Below are 21,705 nucleotides of genomic sequence, written 5' to 3' on the forward strand. Positions count from 1 at the left end.
GGAGTCCCAGACACCCAGCAGGCGTGGAGCCAGCCCTCAGGGAGGCCGGAGGGCCGATCGAAACCCATCGTCCCGGGGGAGTTCAGAGGTGCGATAGAAACTGCTCCTCCCTCTCTCATCCCCTGGAAGCGGGATGTCCTCCAGCCGGAGTGGCGCCTCTATGCCCGGGTCGCGCTGGGGCCGGGCGGCCATCTTGGTGCATGAAGTGGGCACGCGGGCCCGGGGTGGCCGAAAGGGGAGAGGCCAGGGACGGGGATGTCCGGGTCGGTGCGTGTGTCCTGGTGGGGAGGTTCGGTGGGGCCGGGGGCTTGGGCTGTATGTACCAGGTTTCGGTGGTGCGGGGGCACGGAGGGCCATTCTACGAGGCCGGGTCCAACACGCGTCCCCCCCAGCTGAAAGCCGGAGAGAACTGCCCATCAGCTTGGGGGGTTCTCTTCGCTGAGGCGGAAGAACCGGGAGAGGCCGTCAGCATTGGCGTGGTCCATACCAGGGCGGTGTTCCACGGTGAAATCCATCCCCTGGAGGGAGATTGACCACCGCAGTAGCTTGGGGTTTTCTCCTCGCATCTGCATGAGCCAACGTAAGGTCCGATGGTCAGTTTGGACTCTGAAATGGGTGCCAAACAGGTAGGGTCGTAGCTTTTTGAGTGCCCAGACCACGGCAAAGGCTTCGCGCTCTATGGTGCTCCATCTTTGTTCTCGGGGCAACAGCCGCCGACTGAGGAAGGCGACGGGCTGGTCTAGGCCTTGGTCATTTACTTGGGACAGGACGGCCCCAATGCCATGCTCGGAGGCATCGGTTTGGACTATGAACTCCTTGGCGTAGTCGGGAGCCTGGAGGACGGGGGCAGTACACATGGCCCTTTTTAGGGCATCGAAAGCTTCCTGGCAGGCAGCCGTCCACTGCACTTTCTTTGGCTGTTTTTTAGACGTGAGTTCAGTGAGAGGGCCGACAAGGCTGCCATACCCCCGAATGAATCTTCGGTAGTAGCCCGTGAGTCCCAGAAAGGCTCGGACCTCCGTCTGGGTGATGGGTGGTTCCCAGGCCAGGATGGCGTCGATCTTTGGCTGTAGCGGGGCGACCTGGCCACTCCCGACCTGGTGCCCCAAGTAGACCACGGATCCTTGCCCGATCTGGCACTTGCTGGCTTTTACTGTGAGGCCTGCCTGGCGCAGGGCGATTAGCACCCTTCTGAGGTGCTGGAGGTGCTCACTCCACTCTGAACTGAAGACAGCGATGTCGTCCAGGTATGCCGCGCTGAACTGTTCTAGCCCGGCCAGGACTCTATTCACCAGTCGCTGGAAAGTGGCCGGGGCATTTTTCATCCCGAAGGGCATTACGCGGAAGCGGTAGTGCCCATCGGGGGTGGAGAAAGCGGACCGCTCTTTGGCCCCTTCGGTGAGCGCAATCTGCCAGTATCCGCAGGTGAGGTCGAATGTGCTGAGGAACCGGGCTGCCCCTAGTCGGTCAATGAGTTCGTCGGCTCGTGGAATGGGGTGGGCATCGGCTCGGGTAACGTCATTGAGCCCCCGGTAGTCCATGCAGAATCGGAGCTCGGGGGCGACACCGGGGGCCGCTGCCTTCGGGACCAGGACCACGGGGCTGGCCCAGGGACTGTCAGAGGGCTCGATCACCCCCAGGGTCAACATCTTCGAGACTTCCGCTTGAATGCAGGACCGGACCCGGTCAGGAACCCGGTAGGCTCGGTGTCTCACCGGCGGGCTGTCCCCGGTGTCCACATCATGAACACACCAGTTGGTGACCCGGGGGGTCAGGGAGAAGAGGTCAGAAAATTGTCTTAGGAGCTGGCGGCAGTCCGCTTGTTGCTGGGCAGTGAGGGCTGGGGAGAGGTTCACTCCTTCCACGGAGCCATCCTGCTCCTTGATACACAGGAGGTCCGGGAGGGGATCCGACTCATCTTCGGCCCCGTCATCGGTGGCCAGCAGGAGGCTCAGTTCTGTCCGCTGGAAGTGAGGCTTGAGGCGGTTCACGTGCAGGACCCGGAGGGGATCCCGAGGCGACTGGACGTCCACCAAGTAGGTGACTTGGCTCTTCTTCTCGACCACTTTGTAGGGCCCAGTCCATCGGTCCTGGAGAGCGCCAGGCTTCACGGGGGCCATGACCCACACCTGCTGGCCCGGCTGGAACTCGACCAGAGTAGCATTCTGGTCGTACCAGCGCTTCATTTCTTCTTGACTCGCCTCCAGGTTGGCCTCGGCCAGTTCTCGGAACCTCCTGGTCTGGTTCCGGAGGGCCAGGACATATTGGAACACCTCTCGGGGGGTGGTCTGGGGTGCTGCCTCCCACCCTTCCTTAACTAAACTGAGGGGACCTCGGACGGGGAGCCCATAGAGTAATTCAAACGGGCTGAACCCTAAGGATTTCTGGGGGACCTCCTGGTAAGCGAACAAGAGGCAGGGGAGCAGGACGTCCCACTTACGCCGGAGGGGCTCTTCTAGGCCAGCGATCATCCCTTTCAAAGTCCTATTAAACCTCTCTACTAGGCCGTTCCCTTGGGGATGGTACGGGGTGGTGAACTTATAGGACACCCCACATTGTTGCCATAGGGACGTCATATACCTGGATATAAAATTAGTGCCGCGATCGCTCACGACCTCGCGAGGGAAACCCACCCTGGAGAAGATCCCCATCAGGGCCCGGCCCACCACGGGGGCCGTAATGGTGCGCAGGGGAATAGCCTCTGGGTAGCGGGTGGCGTGGTCCACTAGGACCAAGATGAAACGGTGACCTTGGGAGGTGGGGGGGTCCAGTGGCCCCACGATGTCGATCCCGACTCGTTCGAAGGGGGTACTGACGACCGGGAAGGGTTGGAGGGGAGCCTTGCGCTTCCCCCCACTCTTCCCACTGGCTTGGCACGTGGGGCAGGACTTGCAGTGGGCCTCTACCGCTGCTTTCATCTTAGGCCAATAAAAATGGGTCACGAGACGGCTGTAGGTCTTGTCCTGACCCAGGTGACTGGCGAGGGGGACATCGTGGGCTAAGCCCAGGAGGAAATCCCGGAAGCGGAGAGGTACCACCAGTACCCGTCCGGATCCCAGCTCCACTGATTTCTGCTCACTATACAGGACGTTATTCTCCCAATAGATTCGGTGCGTTCCGGTCTGGTCACCTGCGGCTTGGCCCTCGGCCTGGCGCCGCAGCCCGACCAGGGAAGGACAGGTGGCTTGTTCCTGGCAAAATTCTTCTCGGGTGGGCCCGCCCTCGTGGCGCCAATGGGCCAACTCGGGTAGATCCCCCAACTCGGGGACCGGGGCGGGGTCGGATGGTGCGGGTTCGTCGCTGGCGACGGACCCTTCCGATGGGGGAACGGGAGGACCCTCGGCGGGGACGGTGCTGGCTACTTCGACCGGGGTGCTCTCGATTTCTCTCCGGGGAGTGAGTCGGGCTGTCATAGATCGGGTGGTGGCACACACCCACTCGGGGAGTCCCATCATTCCTAGGTGGGCCTTGCGCTCTACGTGCTTCCAGGGAGAACTCTCCAGGTCGTTCCCTAAGAGGCAGTCGACCGGCTGGGAGGTTCTTACGGCCACCTTGAGTTTACCTATCACCCCTCCCCACTCAAATGGTACCAGGGCCACCTGACACATACTTTCCCTATTGTCTGCAGATATCACGGGGCAAAAGACATTGGGGAGGATCTGCTCCTCGGGAACTAGGTGCCTGAGGACACCGGTGATACTGGCCCCGGTGTCCCGCAGGGCCTCTACCTGGTGGCCATTGATCTTGACGAGCTGCCCATATTTCTGTGTGTTGGACGGTAGGAGGCTACCAGGGATCATTTCCCTATCTCCCAGGGATACTAGGGCCATCGCGGCTGGTTCCCACTCCTCGGCTTCCTCAACCTCCTCCCCTAGGGCCACGTTGGCTATCTGTCTCGCAGGGGTGACTTGGGTGGCCATGGGGCACTCTGGGTCATTGGCGTAGTGCCCGGGTTTCTGGCAGCGGAAACATGTGACGGTCACCCGGTGTCCCCGTCTCCCAGGGGGCCCTGTTACTGGTGGGGGGGGCGCCGGGAAAGGTGGAGGTGGTGTCTTCGGGGTGCTAGGTTGGGACTCCCTCGGCCCTCCCGGGTTCCCTCCCCCTCTCTGGCGGGGTGGTCCCTGACTGGTTCGGGGGTACTCTCCTACCATGCCCCGGGAGACCCGGGTGTTGGTCCAGCGGTCGGCCTCCACGGCCAGCTTCCGGGGATCTGTGAGCTTGCTATCCAGCAGATGTTGACGTAGCTCTACGAAGCAGTTCGCAGCCAGATGTTCCCATAACATGAGGTCAGTGAGTTCGGCAAGGGTGGTGACTTTGCTGCCCTTGACCCACCCATCGAAGGCCCGACTAAAAAAGTTTACATACTCCACCCAGGTGGTGCCCGGGATCTTCCTGCAGTCCCGGAACCGCTGGCGGTACATTTCTGGGGTGAGGCCGTATCTTGTGAGGAGAGCCTCTTTCATGTGGCTGTAGGAGGTCTGCAGGGAGAGGGGTAGGTCGAGCAGGGTGTCCCTTCCTTCGCTCAGAAACCGTCCCCACAACCCCGCCCCCCAGTCCTTCTGTGGAATCCGATGGGAGGTCATGGCGACCTCGTAGGCCCGAAACCATTGCTGAATGTCATCGTTTTTATAATATTCTTTGACCACATCCTTGGGGATGTGGACCTTCTGTTCCGCTGGGGGGGCCGTCTCTCGGTTCCCCGAGGGCCTCCCGTCCTCATTTCGGGCCTTGAGCTCGAGTTCCTTTAAGCTCCGTTCGTGCTCCAGTTGGAGCTTTCTTCCTTCGTGCTCCCGTTGGAGCTTCTTTTCTTCCAGTTCGCCTTGTACACGCATTTGCTCTACTGCTAGCTTCTTCTCCGCTAACTTCAATTCGCCCTCGATTTTGAGTTTGGCTAACTCGAGTTCATGACTGCGGCTTCTCTCTCTGTCCGCGAGCTCTTCCGGGGATAGGCCCCCGTCTGGTACGATGCCTCGCACCTGATTGCTACTGCTTTCACTTTGGGGGGGTTCGGCTTCGTCGGGGCGCTCCCCCGTGCCTTCCGGGCGGGAGGCCCCGGTCTCCACCCAAGTTTTCAGTGCTTTCTGCAAGTCTTCCTTAGTGTTGAGGCCAGTGGTAGCGATTTTAAGTTCTTTGCAAAATTGTTTTAGCTCTTTGTGTGTGTATTCTTCCAGATGCTCCACCTGGAACACTCTGTTGGCGTTGGTTTCTGCGGAGCTCGTGGCGCTTCCTTCTGCCATCTTTGTTGGTCGTGCGTCCGTCGTTTACTGTACGATCTCTAGGTGATGGGCCCGAATCCCGTCGCTTGCCACCAATGTTAGACGGCGACCTCAGAGGAGCCCGGAAAGGGGTCCTGACTACCCTGAGACCCACCCTCAAAGTATCGTAGCCGGGCACTGGCGGGAGATTCCCCAGGAGGAGGACTCTCGCAACTAGGATCGTACTTCTGGCACCACACGACACAGAGGGACCACACTGGGTATTCTCAGAACAAGTTTTATCAAACAGGTATCACTGCAAATATGTACAAGGTGAGCACGGGCTCAAGAGTCTCGGAAAGGTAGGGGGTAGCGGGACTGTCTCTGGTAACGGTTCAAAGGAGGGACGTACCCGGCGCACAGCTCACAATCCTCGAGCTGGGGGGTAGGCTGGTTGTCGTGGGGTCCGGCGGGACCGGTGGAGTCTGTGGAAGCCGCGAGTCACTCAGCGGGCTCAGGTACAAGTTCGGAGGTCTTACGATCTTCAGGGAGCCGCGAGTCACTCAGCAGGGCTCAGGTACAAGTTCGGAGGTCTTACGATCTTCAGGGAGCCGCGAGTCACTCAGCAGGGCTCAGGTACAAGTTCGGAGGTCTTACGATTTTCAGGGAGCCGCGAGTCACTCAGCAGGGCTCAGGTACAAGTTCGGAGGTCTTACGATCTTCAGGGAGCCGCGAGTCACTCAGCAGGGCTCAGGTGAGTTCGGAGGTCTTACGATCTTCAGGGAGCCGCGAGTCACTCAGCAGGGCTCAGGTGAGTTCCAGTTCCAGGAGCCGCGACCACGTCAGCAGGCTCTCGTTGTTCCAGCGTCGAATCTGCCGGACAGCCCCAGAGCACCCCTTGTTATAGTTCGACCCCTCTTTGATGTCCGGAGTCTGTGTAGGCAGGGGTCTTGTCACCTGGGGGTCGCTTGTCGGGATTTCCTGCTATAGTCTTTTGATTCTTTCAGGGCCGGGTCGGGAGGAGTCCCAGACACCCAGCAGGCGTGGAGCCAGCCCTCAGGGAGGCCGGAGGGCCGATCGAAACCCATCGTCCCGGGGGAGTTCAGAGGTGCGATAGAAACTGCTCCTCCCTCTCTCATCCCCTGGAAGCGGGATGTCCTCCAGCCGGAGTGGCGCCTCTATGCCCGGGTCGCGCTGGGGCCGGGCGGCCATCTTGGTGCATGAAGTGGGCACGCGGGCCCGGGGTGGCCGAAAGGGGAGAGGCCAGGGACGGGGATGTCCGGGTCAGTGCGTGTGTCCTGGTGGGGAGGTTCGGCGGGGCCGGGGGCTTGGGCTGTATGTACCAGGTTTCGGTGGTGCGGGGGCACGGAGGGCCATTCTACGAGGCCGGGTCCAACACTATTATATTAGATACTTGAAGTGTAATGGTCTGTAGATTCTAGGTCTCGGGTTCACAATATATAATATCTAAACTGACTATCGGCATATATTAAGTAAATACAAAAGGGAAGCTTCTTTTGTTTAATCCTACTATTGATAAAGTACCTAGATAAGCAACTGATACGGAGTCCTGTGTGGTGGTGTTACTGGGCCTAGTACGATCATAGGAGAAAGACCTCTCCTAGGAGGCTTCTCAGCGGCGCTCGGCTATAACCTTGCGGTAGGAAGGTGCCCCGGAGTGGGCCCCCTGACTCCCCGGTGGTCCTCCCTCCAACACACACACACACAACCACACACACAACTACACACACACAACCACACACAACCACAGCCACACACAACCACACAACCACACACACACACAACCACACACACACAACCACACACATACACAACACACAACCACACACATAACCATACCCACAACCACCACCCCCACAACCACAACCACACCCACACAACCACACACAACCACACACACAACCACATACCCACAACCACACCCACACACCCACAACCACACCCACACAACCACAACCACACCCAACCACACACACACAACCATATACACAACCACACACACACAACCACACACACACAACCACACACACACAACCACACAAACCACCACACATGCACAACCACACCCAGAACCACACACAACCACACACACAACCACAACCACATGCACAACCACACACACCCAACCACACACACATAACCATACACACAACCACACACACACAACCACACACACACAACCACACACACAACCACACACAACCACACAAACAACCACACACACAACCACACCCACAACCATACCCTCAACCACACCCACACAACCACACCCACACCCACACACACAACCACATACCCACAACCACACCCACACTCCCACAACCACACCCACATCCACACAACCACACCCACCCACACAACCACACCCAACCACATCCACAGAACCACGCACACAACCAGAACCACACACACAACCACACACACACAACCACATACACAACCACACACACACAACCCCACACACACAACCACACAAACAACCACACAAACTCAACCATACCCACAACCATACTCACAACCACACCCACACAACCATGCCTGCACACACACACAACCACACACACACCCCCACAACCACACCCACAACCACACCCAACCACAACCACACACACACAACAACATACACAACCACACACACAACCTCACAAACAACCCCACACACAACCACACACACAACCACAACCACAACCACACACACACAACCATACATACAACCACACACACACAACCACACACAACCAGAACCACACAAACAACCACACACACACAACCACACACACAACCACACACACACAACCACACACACAACCACACAAACAACCACACACACAACCATACCCACAACCATACCCACAACCACACCCACACAACCACACCTGCACACACACACAACCACACCCACACAACCACACACCCACAACCACACACACACCCACAACCATACTCACAATCACACCCACACCCAACCACAACCACACACACACAACCACACACACAACCACACACACAACCACACACACACACACGTGTTACCATCCTTGTGGGGACTATGTGTGAACACCTGCCTTGTGGGGACTAACCTTTCCCAATGGTTTAAAAATATGCCAATAACAGAAATATGTTAAGAAAAAATTCATAAAAACAGGATCCTGCTTCAAATTTGCAAAAATATTGTTTTTTAATCGTGCGCACAGAACCATCCTTGTGGGGTCTTGAACATGTGTTACCATCCTTGTGGGGACTTACTCAATAATTATCATTTGTGATCGAATGCCTTCATAAACAAATGGCTAAATGTAATTTTTCAGTGCTGTACTTAAATTACATGATAGTTTAGTCATATATAAATAGCTCATTGTGTCCTACGAGCACACAGAACATGGACTGTGACGAGAATGAATTTCTCAGCGGAGGCCTATAGCATATGAAGTCCCTGGAAAGAGATTTACAGATATTTAGCCTGTTACTGAGTGCTCACAAACTTTCAAGAATAAGGAAACAACACAACGTTAAGATTATTTAAAGGCCAAACATCCTGCAATGTGGTCAGATAGGAAAGTCAAGTTGAGATTACCTAGTTCATTTTCATCAACCTCACCACTAGGCATCATTTTCTTTGCATGTTATGCGATGATATGCCCCAAAGATTTTGTATGTTATTATAGTAATGTTCTACAGCTGACAGAGAGAGTAATTGATGATAATCATTTTTAAGACACTGCAGAGATAGGGTGTGATTTTTTTTAAATTGTGTTTCAATGTAGTCACTCCCAAGTTCCTATAGGCATAGAGTGTGTTTAAGTCCTGCCTAGATTATGTGTGGTTTTACTAATGCTTAAGTCCCCAATGAGGTGGTATTTGATGCTAGTTACGTTTTAGTCACATGAGTTAGTTTGTCATTATAGGGATGCCAGGTTCACGCACAGATGGTGTGTGATTATAGACATGTTGAAATCCTACAAAACAGTGTCTGATTATCATCATGTTTGATTATAGTCAGGTTCAGGTCCCTCTACAGATAGTGTACAATGACAGTCATGCTGCAATTCATGCAAATATAGAGTGTTATTCAAGAAGTGCCCAGGTCCCCATAGAGATAGTGTGTGATTATTGGCATGTTCAAGTCCCCGCAGAGATAGTGTGTGATTATTGGCATGTTCAAGTCCCCACAAAGATGGTGTGTGATTATTGGCATGTTCCAGTCCCCACAAAGATAGTGTGTGATTATTGGCATGTTCAAGTCCCCACAAAGATAGTGTGTGATTATTGGCATGTTCAAGTCCCTACAAAGATAGTGTGTGATTATTGTGATATTCAAGTCCTCGTAAAGATAGTGTGTGATTATTGGTGTGTTCAAGTCCCCACAAAGATAGTGTGTGATTATTGGTGTGTTCAAGTCCCCACAAAGATAGTGTGTGATTATTGTGATATTCAAGTCCCCGTAAAGATAGTGTGTGATTATTGGTGTGTTCAAGTCCCCACAAAGATAGTGTGTGATTATTGGTGTGTTCAAGTCCCCGCAAAGATAGTGTGTGATTATTGGCATGTTCTAGCCCCCCCAAAGATAGTGTGTGATTATTGGTATGTTAAAGTCCCCACAAAGATAGTGTGTGATTTTTGGTGTATTCAAGTCCCCACAAAGATAGTGTGTGATTATTGGTGTGTTCAAGTCCCCACAAAGATAGTGTGTGATTATTGGTGTGTTCAATTCCCCGCAAAGATAGTGCGTGATTATTGACATGTTCATGTCCCCGCAAAGATAGTGTGTGATTATTGTCACCTTCAAGTCCCAGCAAAGATAGTGTGTGATTATTGTCATGTTCAAGTCCCCTTAGAGGAAAGTGTGTGATTGTCATGCTGAAGTCCCCCGCAGAGATAGTGTGTGATTATTGTCATGTTCAAGTCCCCTCAGAGATAGTGTGTGATTGTCATGCTGAAGTCACCGCAGAGATAGTGTGTGATTATTGTCATGTTCAAGTCCCCTCAGAGATAGTGTGTGATTGTCATGCTGAAGTCACCGCAGAGATAGTGCGTGATTATTGGCATGTTCAAGTTCCCCCAGAGATAGTGTGAGATTGTCAGGTTCAGGTTCGTGCAGAGAGAGTGTGTCATAATTATATTCAAGTCCCCACATAGAAAATGTAATAATAGTCATATTCAAGTCCTTGTAGAGTTAGGATACGATAATATTCATACTGATGTTCATGTCGAAATAGTGTGTCATTACATTAATGCTCAAGTCCCCACAAATAAAGCGTTTAATTATACTCACCTTGAAGACCATATTGAGATAGTGTGTGGTTATATTCATGTTGAAGGTCCCTCAAATATATTGTGTGATTATAGTTATGTTCAAAACCCCAAAGAGATAGTGAGTGAGCATAGTTATGTTCAAGTCCCCACATAGAGAATGTTATAATAGTAATGCTCAGGTCCCTGTAGTGATAGTAGGTTATTATAGTCATACCCAGTTGCTTGCACAGATTATAGTCTTGTTCAAGTCCTGCAAGGATTGTTGTGTTGTATGATTATAGTGAAGCCTAGGCCCCCATGGAGATAATGTGTGATAATAGGGATGCCCACATCCCCACAATAGTGACTGTAGACCTGCAGCGAAAGTGTGTGACAACTGTCACGAACAAGTCTCTCTATGGAACAATTATATGAGAGACTGTAGGAAACCGGGGTCACCAGTCCCTATGGCGGTAACGTGACACGAGCGGCTGGGCACCCAAAGGTCTGTGTGTAAAGCAACCATACAACACGCACCTCTCATGGAACGGGGAACACACACAATAAGTGACGCCACACTGTATAAATTATGCAAATACTCAAGTTTATCCAAGTAGGTCGAGATAGATGCAGTTCATGAGATATCAGTGCAATTCATAAACTTATAATACAATTCATTGAGATGTACATGCCAGTCATGAGAAATAAATGCAGTTCATACTATAAATGCAATTCATGAAATATATCGGCACTGCATGAGATATAAATGCAATTCAATGGGATGTACATGCAAGCTTCACTTTCCCCAGCACGTTATTCACTAGTAGGTTCGCTGAAGGCCCTAGGCCACCCTCGTGCTTCTGGCTCCCCTCAGTAGGGTTTGGGGAATGTAACGCCACTCCTGGGGGCGTGCAGGGACCCAGGACAGACCTCGCGGGCTTGCCGCGGTTTCAGCTACCTGTAGCGCCTTAGGGGTGATTACAGCGCTATGCGCGCTAAGCAGTGACTACCTCAGAACGGGGCATCTAGCACAGAGCACTACTCGTAATCGATGACAATGGATACTTCAAAACGGAGCATGTAGAACAGAGCGCTACTCGTAATCAATGACAATTAATACTTCAAAACGGAGCATGAAGAACAGAGCGCTGCTCGTAATCAATGACAGTTAATACTTCAACACAGAGCATTTAGAATGGGGCGCTACTCGTAATCAAGTAGCAGTGAATATTTCAACACGGAGCCTTTAGCATGGAGCGCAACGGGTCTTGCGGAGAGAGTCTCTCGTGCTCCGGTGCAGTTCGTAGGGCACCACGCTCCAGTACAGTCAAGGGGGGCACAAGGAAAGGATCCCTCGGCGGGGTCTCTCTGTCGTGGTGACCAGGGGGACTCCCACGGAGAGGGAACCCGGGCTCAGGGTGCGGTGTGGCTCCCAACCAGTAGGGGATGCACCGGGGTGAATCCCAGCCTCCGGGCTTACCTTGATCTCGACGTCGGAAGGCGTCCTTTCCGGCGGCGACGGGGGAACTCGTCCACGGCCTCGCGCACCTTCTCTCACAGCTGCGACGGCAGCGACGGGGCCCCGGGCTTCTCCGCGGGCCTCGTGACACTGAAGGGCACTTCTTCCGGCCTCCGGGCCACAGCGGTGAGCGCGCTTCGCTTCCACGCCACAGGGGGGCTCAAATTAAGGTGGGGAGCTCCGCGCTCAGCGGAGCACGCTGCCGGGGTCCCAGGCCAGGTCAGGGAGCGCAGGGGTCACAGCGCTAATACCTGGTCGATCCCCAGCGATTCCTCAATCTGCTTGGCATAGGATGTCAGGGTTCAGTCTGGACACGCAGTCTCAGAGCTTGGCATATGATTTCAAGGTTCAGTCTGGACACGCAGTCTCAGCGCTTGGCATATGATTTCAGGGTTCAGTCTGGACACGCAGTCTCAGCATTCAGCGTCTGTACTCAGTTGTTGTATGAAGTCTTGATGGCGCAGATGTATCTGGCGCCCTTAAGAGGTTCTGTTACAAAGGGGGGGTAGGGAGTGAGTTGGCGACTAGGTCCTTCCTAGTCAGGCTGGGCAGAGGTGTCCTGGGTCCTCCTACTGCTGGGCAAGATCAGTGGGTTTCACAGGGTCCCTCACTCACTTAAGAGGCAGCACCTAAATCCTGTCACTCTCAGAGGCATAAGTCCCTGGCTAGGCCCTACCGCCTACACTCCTGCGTGGATTCTCCAGCTCTGCTTTATCCCACAGGCCAACTAACTAGAAAACGTTCCCTCCCTCACTTAAGTAGCCCTAGGTCAGGTGACCTCTAGCCAAGGCGGCAAAAGTAAAACCACACCTCCCTTCTAGAAGGTTCCAGCACATTCCAGGAGCTTCCCCATTCTACCTATGGGACAAAAAGGTGGGCTGGTGTCGCAACATTGTTGTGGGGTTCCAGCCAGCTCCTGGCAGCTAGGGTGCTACTATGAAAGACCACTATGCAGTAGCAGGGGTCTGTGGCAGCCATCTTGGGAGAAGGGAGCACCTGCACCTTAACACTGATTGGCAATGAAAATGCGCCCGGAGACCTAGTCCAACATAAAAATGAGGGTGGAAAAAATGAGGCACGATCAAAAATAGAAGGGGAGACCACCCTAGGGCTGACAGGTCCAACAGAGACACACATGTCCTTGCAGAGATAGTGTGTGATGATAATAATGTTCAAATTCCCACAAAGCAGTAGTGTAATTACATTGATGCCCAGGTCCCAACAGAGACACTGTGTGACTATACACATGGCAAGGTCACCAGTGAGATAGTGTGTGATGATAGCTATGATCAATTCCTCAAGAAGATAGTGTGTCATGAATGATATTGATGTCCAGATCCCCACAGAGATAGTGTGTGATTGTTTTAATGCCCAGCTCCCCACAGAGATAGTGTGTGATTTTGAGGATGTCTAGGTCCTCACTGAGATGGTTAGTGAGAATGGTGTTACCAGGTACACACGCAACATTAGATTCTATTCTACTAAGGGTATACATTAAAGACAGGTTATGTTAATGTGTGAGAAAATATATCATGCTTAATGAAAATCACTTAAAGCTGTCTTTAACCTATTTATTAGTGCATCAAATCTTAGGAGATAAGGGAACTAACACATAAAGGAATTAACATATGGAACCAAGGAATATGGTCAAGTGGAACCCAGAGCTTGATTACCTGCTTACATTTTTGCCAAAATAGATGTTGAAGTCCCCACAGAGATAGTATATGAAGATAATTGTGTTTAAGTCTCCATTGATATAGTGGGTACATTTAAAGCTTAAATCCCATTATATAGTGTGAGAAGCTTATGATGTTCAAGTCCACACAGAGGTTGTGTGTAATTATAGGGATGCTCAAGTCCCCACAGAGATTGTGTTTTATCATAGAGATGTTCAAGTCCCCACAGAGATGGTGTGTTATTATAGTGATGTTCAAGTCCCCACAAAGTTAGTATGTTATTATAGCGATGTTTAAGTCCCCACAGAGATAGTGCAGGGAGATGATTGTGTTTAAGTCCTCATTAAAATAGGGCCCGATTCACAAAGGTAAACTTAGACAAGTGGTCTCACTTTACTATTTTTTTGTTTTCACAAAGGTAAACTTAGATTAAAGGTCTAACTTTACTTCTTTTTAGCATTCACAAAGCCCCATACAGAGAATGTGAAGCTGATGATGTTCAAGTCCAAACAGAGCTTGTGTGTAATACAAGAATGAACAAGTCTCCACAGAGATGGTGTATTATTATAGAGATGTTCAAGTGCCCACAAAGATAGTGTGTTATTATAGCGATGTGTAAATCCCCACAAAGATAGTGTGTTATTATAGCGATGTTCAAGTACCCACAAAGATAGTGTGTTATTCTAGTGTTGTTCAAGTCCCCACAAAGATAGTGTGTTATTATAGCGATGTGTAAGTCCCCACAGAGATAGTGGAGGAAGATGATTGTATTTAAGTCTTCATTAAAATAGGGCCCGATTCACAAAGTTAAACTTAGACAAAAAGTCTAACTTTACTACTTTTTGGTATTCACAAAGGTAAACTGAGACAAAAAGTCTTATTTTTTACAACTTTTCAGTATTCACAAAGCCCCATACAGAGAACGTGATGCTGATGATGTTCAAGTCCAAACAATGTGTGTGTGTAATTAGAAGAATGCTCAAGTCCCTACAGATATGGTATGTTATTATACTGATGCTCAGGTCCCCACAAAGATAGTGTGTTATTATAGCGATGTTTAAGTCCCCACAGAGATATTGCATGAAGATGATTGTGTTTAGGTCTTCATTAAAATAGGGCCCTAATCACAAAGGTAAACTTAGACCAAAAGTCTAACTTTACTACTTTTCAGTATTCACAAAGCCCAATACAGAGAATGTGAAGCTGATGATGTTGAAGTATAAACAGAGCTTATATGTAATTACAGGAATTCTCAAGTCCCCACAGAGATGGTATGTTATTATAGTGATGTTTAGGTCCCCACAGAAATAGTGTGTCATTATAGTGATGCTCAAGTCCCCACAGAGATAGTGTGTTATAATAGTGATGCTCATGTTCCCACAGAGATATTGTGGCATCATAATGATATTCATGTCCTCACAGATATTGTGGTATCATAGTGATGTTCAAGTCCCCACTGAGACAGTGTGGAAATATGATTGTATTCAAGTTCCCATTGAAATATTTGGGTAAAGACAAAGCTTAAATACCCATACTGTAAGTGTGAAGCTAATGAGGTTCAAGTCCAAACAGAGGTTGTGTGTAGTTACAGGAATGCTCAAGTGCACGCAGAGATGTTTTTTTATAGTAGTGATTTTCAAGTACCCACAAAGATAGTGTGTTTTTATAGTGATTGTTAGAAATGAGATCTCTGGTTGGTGAAGGCTTGCGCCAAAGCTAGGCAGAGACCACCACTCTAGTCAGGGCAAGGGAGTTACACGCCAAAGGTAACCTCTGCTCACCCCCTTGGTAGCATGGCACGAGCTGTCAGGCTTATCCCGGTGGCGATGTGTAAAGTATTTGCGCACGCACACAGCAACAACATCCCAGGCACACTACAAAAGGAACTCCACACAAGGTAATATCAAAAATAGCCTTTGTATTCTCATAACACATTAGAATAGTAAACACATAATATACATGGTGCCACCTGGCACTGGGTCATAGCTACAAGGGATTATATACACCTGACAGGGCCCACTGGACCACTGTCAGAACCATCACAAAGAGAACTTAGTAAAAGTAAAACATGTCATAAACGTACAACCAGTAACCACTGGTAAACACTGTACTTAGCATCAGCCTGTAACATAAACTACATTATGCACAGTATCACATTAGGCGCGAATTACATTCTGCGCCAACCTCACCAGCATAAACACATTATGCAATTCTCTCATAAGTCTAAACGCATTAGACCCTCACCTCCTAAACATAACTCACATTAGGGGCATAAATCACACAGTGGAACATAATCTCACTAGCATAAAGCATAATATGCGAACCAACCTCATAATCATAAAACTACATTAAGAGGTATCAAAACAGGGTGTGTAAAACATACTAAATGAATCACATTTCCTAGCACCACATAAATCACATTAGGGCCTGGCGCCCTATAAACCCAACAGTCCCCCTGGCCAACTGGCCATCTCAAAAGGGGCTCAAATGCCCTACGTCCAAGAGTCAGGGCGCGCTGCCAATGCAGCATAAGTCAAGGGTGCGCAATTGCGCTGACCTAAACATAGCAGCTGGCCACTACTTGCTGGGCAGCTGTGAAAGTATGGGGAACAGGAGTGCATCTCACTCCTAACTCAACAGACATATCCCCCCAAGAAAGAATGGCCTAAACGATGCAGCTGGCACTAAGTGCTACGCAGCTGGAAAACTCAAAATGTGGGGCACTGGCACTGACTGTGCCTTCCTATATTGTGCCCCCAACGTTGGAAAGATAGCACTGGCACTGCACGTACTGTCTGAGCCCACTTTGGGAATCTTAACACAATGGCCCTCTTCGGCACCGTTGCCCTCTGGCAGGCGGGGCAGCTGTGGCAGAACTGGGAGGTGCCCTCTTAAACAAACATGCCGCCAAAATGTTGGAGCGTCCCGCAACGGCGGGACCGCTCAGGCACCGTCAATGTGCCTCGACATGCACCAACAGGGTGCAACACTGAGCCCCACTCACCCGGGCTCTTGGAACAGCTGTGCCCGATCGTTGGAGCAGCCACTGTCAGGCGGGGCCGCTCAGTAGATGTGCACCATGATGTGCGCAGGGAGCCCCCCCCCAGGGACTCCTAACTTTAACAAAGTCTGCCTCCCCAATTGGCCCCACTCACCGGGTCTCTGGCTGCAGGATCCTCTGTCTCGCCGGGACACTTGGGAGGACTTCTGCCCGGCTTTCAAACTGCACGTGGGGCTCTCCTCACTACACGGGAGCCCCGCCTCACTGCAGTTCAGTGATGCCTGTCCCCTTCGCCCGGTCCATTACTGCGCTTCACATCGGTCCTCTCCTAGGGCCCAGGACTTCTCCTTGCTTTGCCCGGTCCGCTCTCTCAGGACCGGGACTTTTTCGTGGGCGGGCTCCGGATGTCTTCCTGCTTCCGTCTGTGGAGCCCCGCCCACAGTCAGGCGGACGTGCCTGCTTTTAGTTTGCGGCCCAGGGCCGCGGCGGTGATCTTTTAAGAGTATAACGCGGGATGAGCACCCGCCATCAAAGAGAAACGCGGGGTGGGCACCCGCCATTTGCATATAAAAAAAATAAGCGGGGTGGGCACCCGCGATCGTAGAAAACAGAGGCGGGGTGGGCACCTGCCAGGATAACGATAATCACGGCATCAACAGCGGGGTGGGCCCCTGCAAGAACCCAACAATGCGGGGGAATCCCTACGCCGGGGATTTCCTCTAAAAGGGATAGAAGTGCTCCTCCTCAGCTGCAGGGTGCACAGAGCTATGAAAAGCCCTTTTAGGAAATAAAAGTAAAGTGCTCTCAAGGCCAAAGCCCAAGGAAGGGGTTCAGAGGCAGAGCTGGGCCCAGGGGCCAGGACACAGGGCCCTACAGCAGGGAGGTAGCCCCCATGGCGGTCCCTCCTGGGCCCCCGCAGCAGCAAGCGCCCCCTCCGTCAGGATCAGGTACAGAACAGGAAAATTTTCATGGGGTTACAGCCCCTATATTTATACTAGTATTTCCTTTGTGTAAAAGTGCAGGGCTTGGGGGATACCAGTCAGAACTGGTTTAGGGGAGCTTTGGAGCACTGTTTTGCTCAGCTCCTTCCTCCTTTGTCAGGTGGGGGCTCAGGGATTAGACGCACCACAGGGGGCGGAGCCAGCTTTGTGGAAGGAAGGCACAGCCCTGTTCAGGTCCCAGGTGCAACTCCTCCCTCCCATCTGCATGCAGATCTCTCTATTCACCACTGGGCAGACTCCCCCTGTCTCCTGGAGCCACCCACACCTCTCAGCTCCTGTCAATCACAAGCCAGACATGCAATTCACATCAGGCAGGCAGACACACAGTACACAGAAATGCCAACTTCTAAAAATGGCATTTCTCCACCAGTCACCATAAATCTGCGCACACCATTGTGCAGCATTTATTCTCACAAGTTCATACATACTAAACTCGCTCCTGAACTCCTCTCATACCAGGAATTACCATGGACACACATATCCCCCATGCATTCCTATGGGAGGGCAGGCCAATCTCACCACACGCACTCAGAGAGCGCACAAACTTTACACTGGGCCACAGTGCTAAAGTGCCCAGAGGCCTAACATCACTACCACCATCTCAGAGCTTAAGGCAAAAAGTTCAGGGGTGAACCTGCCAAAAGGGCCAAGTCCAACAGTGATGTTCATGTCTCCAGAGAGAAAGTGTGTGAAGATGATCATATTTAAGTCCCCGCTGAAATAGTGTGTAAAGTGAAAGCTTAAATCTCTTTACAGAAAGTATGAAACTAATGATGTTCAAGTCCACAAACTCTGTGCATGGTAATAGGGGTAAAGATAAAAGAAGGAAAAGGTATCAGCACAAGAGGTACCCATCGAGTGGCTTTTCGAGCGAGCAGCATTCTTATTTAGTTACTCACTGAGTCACGTTCGGCCACCTGTTGAGGTACCTACTCATGCGTCTCTTCTGGGAACACGGCAAAGCCGTATCCCCATTCACGGGAGGTTTAAGAACTGAGACATCCTGCCTATGTTGACGCTTGGATGCCGCATTTTGATTGGTTCGGGCGGGCCCCTCTGGAGAGTTAATCCTCTCCTCTCACAGAGAATGGGAAAGCACGAACCATATGGAGGCATTTAATGCATATTTGGGTCATTAGAACCAAAGTGGTTTGGGATGTTGTAGGAGAGTAGGGTCTGCTATCCTATGGTCACCCCAAATTTTTGCTTTTTGCTTCACTGGTTTTTGACATATTGAGGCTGTGGGCCTGCCAATCAGACCCCCAGCCTGCTGTTCTCTCTACTAAATTAAAACTATGCACCCTAGGTGCATAACCAATTGGAAGTGGATCACCCTGTCAGCCCCTGTACCAGTGTACACTAGGTACCCAGGGCATTGGTGTACCCAAGGCCTGCCAGGGGCTGCAGCATGTATTATGCCACCCCAGGCTTGGCCTAACAATCTGACACAACTGGCTGATCACTCAGCTGGGGTAAGTTGGTGTAATCACCTCTTACTTAGGTGTAGTATACCTATACCTAACCCTAAATGGGACACCTGGTAACCTATAAGTCACTCCTATGGCAGGCCTTAACAATCCTGAAGGCAGAGTGCTTGGTTCCATGTGAGATGGTGCTCTGGCATGAGCTGAGCCTGTCTGCAGTGGTCGGAACAACTTCCTTCTACTGTTTCCAGATATCGTCATACCATATACTCTTAAGTGCATTATGAACCTCGCGGTTAAATGCTATCTTTGGTTTGGCTTTATCAAAACATGTCGAGTAAGGTGTCATACGAATTGGAATACTAACCCCTCGCCAATTCTGGCGACGGGGTTAGCATTCCACCCTTCTAGAGGGACACGACATGTACAGTACCTGAAACCCGGGTAAAATCAGACATAGCCTCAGCTCCACAAAATGGATGCTGCCACCACAGACACAAGTCTGCCCTCCTGCTGCTGGGAGTCCTTCCAGCTTGGGAGGTGTGGACAAAGGGTTTCCTGCCAGGGGAGGTGCGTGCACCACCCCAGACAGGATTTTGTGTATTGGTCAGGTAGGGCTTGAAAGAAACCAGACATGCCTGTGGCTCACAAGGAGCCTCGGTGCATATGCCAGTTCAAACCGGTCCTGGGGCACACCAGTCCCGGGCCTGGGGCGAGCTGGACAAAGGATTGGGGGTGTAACCACCCCCCTTCCTGGTCCCACCCATAGGGAGGGACCTAGCAGGTAGTCCGGCCCCTAGAATCCGAATAAAGGTAGGAGCTGTGTCCTAAGACTTCAGACATCCTGGAATCAACTTGAAACTAAGAAGAAGACGGGAACTTCGACATTCTGCTGCACAGAAGACTGAAGAAAATCTCCCCTGTGGTCAGGGAGTGACCACCTTGCTAACGCAAGCACCATCCAGCGAATCACCGTCTGCTTTGCCGCCGCCTCCCGCCGGAGCCCGAGCCCAGAGACTGACAAGACCTGGACCTCCAGACCTCTCACCGCCCGATCCACAGTCCCTGAAAGGAGGAGACCCGTGGAGGCACCGAGACACGTGGAGCCAGCCATCTTGGAACGACTACGACAAGCTGACAAGTGCAACAACCGAGGCTCCCTCCAAGTTGTGCTTTGGGTCCTGAGAAGCCCAACCCTCGAGCAGCATCTGCACCAAAGGTGAGCCCTCCAGCATCTCCACGATCTGCGTGGGGCCCTTCTGCATTTTGCCACTCGACGCGCCTAACCGGTTGCTGGCCCGCTGGCTAGTGGCCATCTTGGCGACGAAATCTACGACAAACACCGCTGGTCTGGTTGCTCCAGACTGGCCCTTGCTCCCCTCCAAAGGAGCAATCCCTCTGACCTTGCTGGTCAGAACCAACAGCTGATTTCCGAATCCTTCTACAATTGCTTTTGCCAAGGCTTGTTTGCTTCGATCAAGTCGCCGACACCGCCGACAGCGAGAGCCTGCGTGGGACAGCTCGTGAGCCGACTCCTGGACGTCGTCGACCTTCAGGGACCACGTGGCTGTGGAGACAAGCTACCCCTCATCACCTGTTTGCGCCCGACATCGCCTGGTACCCACCTGGTGCCACGCTGGTCACTGGCTAGTGACTGTGAACACTGTCCCCTCTGCTTACAGGTCTTCAACATCTCCGATCCACTCTTGGATCCACTGCATCTCTTCCCGACCGACCGCCTGCAGCACTTTTGTCTACAGGCCCCACGGAACAGATAGAAGAAACCCGACGCACTTCGAGGCCTATGCACCCGCTTCCTGTGGGTGAGGTAAAGCTGGCACACCTGTGCCCAAGTGTAGTATTACATCTCTAGTGCCTGTGTTCCAAATCTTAAGTTCCTAGGTCATCCGGAAGATTCCTTTTGCAGTAACTTTGTACTTTTTACGCACCCATTGAAACCTATGGGAGCACGCGTGTGACTATTTGCTCTGCACACGCCACCCGTGGACCTCCTGGTCACTAACTGACGTTAGCTCCTTGTAGGCCCAGCGATTCTAGAGGCCCTAGGCCTTTTCCCTTTTCTGTTCGTGGTACTTATACCACTATTTTAGTATATGGTTCGAGTGGCCACCAGGGCCTATCCATATAAAGTGCAACTTCTGTGTATTATGTGATAATCTTGTTTGACGATTTGTGCTCCTGTGCTCATAAAGAGACTAGGGGTTACTTTGAGAAATAAATACATATATATTTTGAATATATATCTGTGTGGTGTCCTTTCATTGGTATAAAAGGGGGTTACTATTGGTAAAACAGCTTGCTTAACACGCTTCACGAGTTTAGCCTCAAAGACTGCTTAGCCTACGCTACCACTAGGGCAGCTAGTCCAAAAAGGTTGACTTACAACCACACCATAAGGGTTGCTTGGCATGGTACAAGGTGGTCACTAGAACTAGTGAACAGCATATACCAGGCCAACTTCTCACATTGGTGAGCAGCGGTTGGATTTGAGCTTGCTGTGTTTTACCATTGTAATCTCTTGGTTACCAATTGAAAGATCACATAGGTACCTGTAGGTACATATAAAACAAGATTAGATATACATAAGTTCTACTGAACTTAGTTGTTGTAGAGCA

Source organism: Triturus cristatus, chromosome 1_1 (assembly GCF_964204655.1).
Source record: "Triturus cristatus chromosome 1_1, aTriCri1.1, whole genome shotgun sequence".
NCBI lineage: Eukaryota > Metazoa > Chordata > Amphibia > Caudata > Salamandridae > Triturus > Triturus cristatus.